We start from the raw sequence: 6,382 nt of genomic DNA on the forward strand, positions 1-6,382 counted from the left end.
AAGTGCTGTGGAATTGTTTTCTGGTACTCAATGAGTCGTACTGAGCAATAGAAGCTCGGAATGCTTTCTATCATTATCCCAGTGTTGAACTACTGACTTCAACCCCCCCCCCCCACCACTCCCCTGCCCCCATTTTTTTAAAAATGGCAGCTCTTCTTTGTAATTATGTACAGTGTGAGTGTCTGGAGATAACTGAATAATCGTCAGTTATCATCACAGCTTGGTGAGAGGTAACTCTGCCATCCTGTCCTTTTAATGCACCTTAATTCAAACCTGCAACATTCTCCCTCTCACACAGCAGCATGGCATCTCCATTTCCTGCATGAGACGTAATTGTGGCCATGACTGTGTGAAGTTACCTATTATTGCTTTTACAACCGGGACAAGAGGAGTGCGTAAATTATCAAGCCCCACTGCTCTGCTGGCCGTACCATTAATTTAACTCTTTAATTTTCCCACCAAAATGGCCAATTTTTTAAACCTATTCTTCCAGTACCCAGAAGAAAAAAGACTCTGACCAGGCTTCTTTCAAAAACTCTAAAACAAAACTTCTTTTAACAAGTTGCAAGTACTGGTTAACACAGTTGGGTAATTGGGAAGTATAAATAGGAATATATCTCTTCCTAAAGAATTCCCCCAGCACACACACATGCACACAGACAGACAAAGGAAAAACAGATAGGATCTCTCTGCAGAGTTGGGCTTTGGAGGATGGCCGTTATAAAATAAAGGTTAAAGTCCGCAAGGCCTCAACGCTGTTGACCTGCAGTCCTCTCGTGTGAAGACAGACCACTGGTCCTGGTGGATGCCTGGACGTTCTCTCCACTGGTCTCCACTTTGCAGGTCCAAATGCAGACCGATGACACTCAGATGAGGATTCTCTGGCTACAGGTTGATAGCCCCACACAATTTTAGGCAAGGTAGAGCGAGGGAGCCAGTCAAGGTAGTCGTCTTTCCTTAGTTTGGTCTCCCAACAAAACTCCCTTCCAAGCAAGCAGGCTCACAATTTAAGTTTTTTTCTCTCTGCCATGTGACTGCTTTTATGTCTCCCAGCTTTTCTTTAATTAAAGTGTTTTGCAGTTCAGTACAAATGACTCCTTCTCAGATGCCATATAGGTCAGGTGATTTCTTGGAAGAGGCCTGCTTGTCTATCAAGGTGAACTTATGACCTTTCAAAAAAAAGTCCCAGGTTAGCATTCAGATGACCAGATCATGCCAGGTCCTTCCATTTTGTAAAAGAAAACTTCAGCCTTTTAGTGAAATGATTCTAACACTTCGTCAAGAACAGTTTTTCATTATATGTCCACACCCACTAGGATGTGGACAGCTGTCAAATCATGGATTATTACAGTGTGTACCATCTACAAGATGCACTGCAGCAACTCACCATGGCTCCTTCGGCGGCATCTTCCAAACCTGCGACCTCTACCACCTAGAAGAACAAGGGCAACAAATGCATGGGAACACCATCGCCTCCAAGCCACACACCATCCTGACTTGGAAATATACCACCATTCTTCACTGTTGCTGGGTCAAAATCCTGGAACTCCCTTCCTAACAGCATGGTGGGTGTTCCTACAACACATGGGCTGCAGCGGTTCAAGAAGGTGGTTCACTACCACCTTATCAAGGGCAATTAGAGATGGGCAATAAATGCTGGCCTGGCTAGTGACTCCCACATCCAAAGAACGAATAAAAAAATTTATTCACAGCCACCAGAGAGACAGAGAGAGAGAGAGTTAACCTAACATATCTGGCTGGGCTAAATTTGATCTAAAGTTCTAGGAGGGAAAGAGGACTGCACAAATACTTCCTTGTGTGCCTCCCCTAAGCAAATAATTTATTATCGGAGGATGCAAAGACGGTTGGAGATAGCAGTGGAATGGCCAGAGGTCTAATATGAATGACAATCACCAAAAAGCATTTTGATAATCTTCCACTGGATTAATGTCCTGGTGAATGGCTTTGAAATAGTGAGGCACAGAAGTAAATACATACTGCTGATGAAGGCACGTATGTGGGGAGTGATTGATATCATGGGCATTTAGTTTATATGACACAAAAGGTTTGTATTAAAAATAGCTTCTAATATTACGGGAACTTCTTGCTGTGAGAATAGCCCTTTAGTCAACTGAACCCTTTTTTATGCACAGTCTACCCTAATAGACTTGTATCTATCCCTTCAGGAAATGCCATCAAAACACAAAATCATATCCATAAATTAGTTTTGCTGCAGAACACTCTCACTTGAGGTGGTTTCCTCAAATCTTGCAGCACCATTGTAACCAAATGTAACTGCAGTGTACATCTGAGAAGGGGGAACTGGGCAGATTCAAGTTCAGACAGTTCAGAGAAGTGTTGTCAAATTATAAATACTCCAGGTCTTCAAGGATTTCTTAATATTCTCTGCATTCCAGGAATGAACGTTTTGCAGTGAAAGCCCCAAGGCTGGCATATGAGATCAAGCAAAGGGTTCTTGTTTACCTATTCAGGGGTTGGTAAGCTTGATAACAAAAAGAGCAATTTGTTAAATTTAATCAAAAATGCAATATCTTAAGAGCTGCAAATTCTGCTCCGCAAATGCCAGTAGTAATGAACTATAATTAAATAGCTTAATGCATTTATAATGTTTTATAAAAATTTTATAGCTTTTTTTAATCTATTATGTTAAAATTTTTGTAATTAGCACCAATGTTATCATGTTTAAAGCAAGGAACAAACGGAATTGAGGGCATTACGTTGGCTAAAAATGTAAATGTAAATTAGATGAATGCCTCAAATATGAGATGGGCATATTTATATTTGTATAACTAAGAAGATGGATGCAAAAAATAGGAAATGTAAAGAATAACTTTTGCTTTAATGTTGTTTCTGTGGGTTTAATCAACCAATGTGAGGAGCTGAATATGAGCCCTTAATGAGGTGTAAGCGACTCTGGGAGTGTAGGTTGCAGAGACCCCATGAGCTAGTTGGATAGACACAGCCCTAAAGATTATAGCTGAAAGCTGACTGAACTGAGGGCAGCCTACAGTTATAGAGTTGATCTTCTGATGACTTTTCTTAGTAGAAACCTTCGACTTTATTTACAAGACAGCAGCAGTAACTACACGCGTTCATTTAGCTCCATAACTAAAGAAGTACTCCCCCTGCAGAGGCTCCCTGAGCTGCTAACACATGGGTTTACATAGATCATCTGATCTTACAGCTTATTATTATTATTATTAAAGCTACAGCTCAACATTTCCCAAAACTATAATTACTACATTCCTCCCCTTTTAACTTTTCTGTACATTTTGTATTTACAATGATATATATCTCAGGACATTATAATATTTACAAAAGTCTTGAAATTACAAGTTCAGTCTTTCAGGTGGTTTCCTGATCCTTGTGGAATGTCATAACTCCACGATTCTGGATTCTTTTGTAGGAAACACATTCTCTGGGACCACATTAACATCAGGAACCTCATTAGGCACTTGCAGTTCAGTGTCTTCCACTCCAACAGAGACATCCGACATGTCTGTCCTTGGTTAAGCATCTTCAACAGGAGCCAATGGTTCAGTAATGGTTACAGGTGGAACAATATCTTGTTGTGATATCTCTTTTTCTTAAATGATCCACGTGTTTAATGGTGATCTGGCCCTCCACTTCCACATGGTACAACAATGGTCCAGTCACTAAACTTACTTTGCCAGGTAACCACTTCGGTCCTCCACCGAAATTCTTCACATATACTGCTTCTCCAACAGTAAATTGTCTCTCATGACTATGCAAATCATGCATTGCTTTTTGGTTTTCTTGACTTTTCTCTATCTTCCCCTCCCAATTTGGAAGTATTAGGGACAATCTTGTCTGAAGACGATGCCTCATCAGTAATTCTGTGGATGCTGCTCCTGTCGTAAAGTGGGGTGTTGTTCTGTAGTGAAATAGAAAGCGAGCAAGTTTGGTCTCCAGCGAATCACCTGTCAACTTTTTCATTCCCACCTTAACAGTTTGTACTGCCCTTTCTGCCAATCCATTTGATGACGGTGGTATGGTCCAGTCTTCACATGGTTGATGCCATTGAGGCTGATAATTCGTTGGAACTCAGCACTTGTAAAGGACATTGTCCGAGACCCTACCTCTGGTAATCCGTGGATGGCGAAACTCTGGCATAGTTTTTAAATAGTAGCGCCCGACGTTGGTGACTTTACCTTGTAAAACTTCCAACCATTTGGAATGAGCATCTATAATCAATAGAAACATGGTTCCAAGGGAAGGACCGACGTAGTCAATGGGCAATCTCACCCAGGGTCTACCAGGCCACTCACATGGGTGTAATGGAGCTGCCACCAACAACTTTTGTAGCTGCTGACATTGCACACGGTGTTTTACCCCATTTTCCACATTGCAATCTGTCCCCAGCCACCAAAGGTAACTCCGCGCTATGGCCTTCATTCGGGAGATCCCTGGATGGACACTGTGTAGCTCTACTAAAAGTGGTTCCTTTCCCTTTTGCTTTAATATTGTTTCTGTGGGTTTAATCAGTCAAGGTCAGGAGCTTAACATGAGCCCTTAAGCGGCTCTGGGAGTGTAGGTTGCAGAGACTCCATGAGCTAGTTGGATAGACACAGCCCTAAAGATTATAGCTGAAAGCTGACTGAACTGAAGGCAGCCTACTGTGATAGAGTTGATCTTCCGATGACTTTTCTTAGTGGAAACCTTCGATTTTATTTACAAGACAGCAGTAGTAACTACATGTGTTCATCAAGTTCCTGTGGAGGAACTACTACCCGTGCACCCCACAATAGAATACCATCATGACTGCTCATCTTGTGTCTTCGGCTGAAGAACAGTTTCAATTCATCGGAGACTGGCTCCTGGGACCAACCATGTAACACTTGATCTCTCACTCGTGACAGGGCTGGACCATGATTGTTCAGTTTCTTCTTTGTCTGGCACAGATCGATGAGGAATCTAGAAAACACATCACTAATATGAGTTCCTGTGGAACTGGGACATGTTCAACATTCTCTCGCAAAGGCAGGTGACTCAGGGCATTAACGTTTGCTATATGAATCCCTGGTCTATGTACAAAGGTGTATTCATATGCTCCCATCTTTGTATTCTTGCGGGGGCCATGGGAGGTATAACCTTTTCCTCACTAAACAGACCCAGAAGCGGTTTGTGGTCTGATACCATCGCAAAATGTCGCCCATGCACATATTGGTGGGATTTCTTTACACCAAAGATAATTGATAGACCTTCCTTTTCAGCTGTGGTAAGTGTCCTGGATACATAACCTATGGGCCTCTCTGTGCTGTCATCTATTTTATGAGATAGGGGGACACATCGCAAGTTAGTACCAATGCCTTCGTTTGGTCATAATGCACTAACAAATTGGAAGAGTGTAAGGGCTGTTTTACTTTCAGGAAGGCTTCTTTTTGGGGTGCCTCCCAAAACCAACACTTTTTTTTCTTGGCAGTGAATTCAGAAGGGCCAGAACAGTGGATAAATTTGGTAAAAATCGCCCATAATAATATCCCTAAAAATGATTTAGGTTCAGAGGTGTTCTTGGGTGCAGGTGTCTGCCTTATTGCTTTAACCTTCTCTTAAACTGGGTGTAACCCTTGAGCATCGTCCTGGTGGCCCAAATAGATGACTTCATTTGCTTGAAAAGTGCATTTTTCCTTCTTCAGGTGCACTCCTGCTAGTAAAAATCGCTTCAGGACTTCCTCTAGGTTAGCCAAGTGTTTCTTCCCTGTGAATCCAGTTATCAGTACATTGTCCAAGTAGAGCACAACCTGAGGTGGTCCCTGCAGTAAGCTCTCCATTGTCCTCTGAAAAATGGCACAGGCTGAGGAAACACCAAAGGGTAGGGGTGTATATTGGTATAGTCCTTTGTGGGTAGTTATGGTGACGAATTCCCCGGAGGAGTCATCCAGCTCCAACTGCTGATATGTGTGACTCATGTCAAGCTTTGTATACATTGTTCCTCCTGCTAGTTTGGTATATTGGTTTTCAATTTTGGGAATAGGGTAACGGTCCAGCTTGGCTGCTCTGTTGACCGTTAGTTTATAGTCCCCAGACACCAGAATGGTTTAGTCTGGTTTAAGGACAGGGATTATGGGGACTGCCCACTCTGAGAACTGAACCGCTTTTAAGACATCCAACCTCTGTAGCTGGTTCAGCTCAACGTCAACCTTCCATCTCAGGGCATGCTTTCACGAAACGGTGGGGGGGTTGCTCCTGGATCATAAATCTTGGCTTGTAGGCCTTGGATTTTTCTCAGTTCATCCTTGAAGACGGTGTCATTTTTTTAGCAGCTCAGATAGTCCACCTGCTCTCAACTGGAAGATTCCCGCCCGGTTTAATTTAATCTCCTTTAATCAATTTTGCCCTG

Source organism: Carcharodon carcharias, chromosome 13 (assembly GCF_017639515.1).
Source record: "Carcharodon carcharias isolate sCarCar2 chromosome 13, sCarCar2.pri, whole genome shotgun sequence".
In the NCBI taxonomy this organism is placed as follows: domain Eukaryota; kingdom Metazoa; phylum Chordata; class Chondrichthyes; order Lamniformes; family Lamnidae; genus Carcharodon; species Carcharodon carcharias.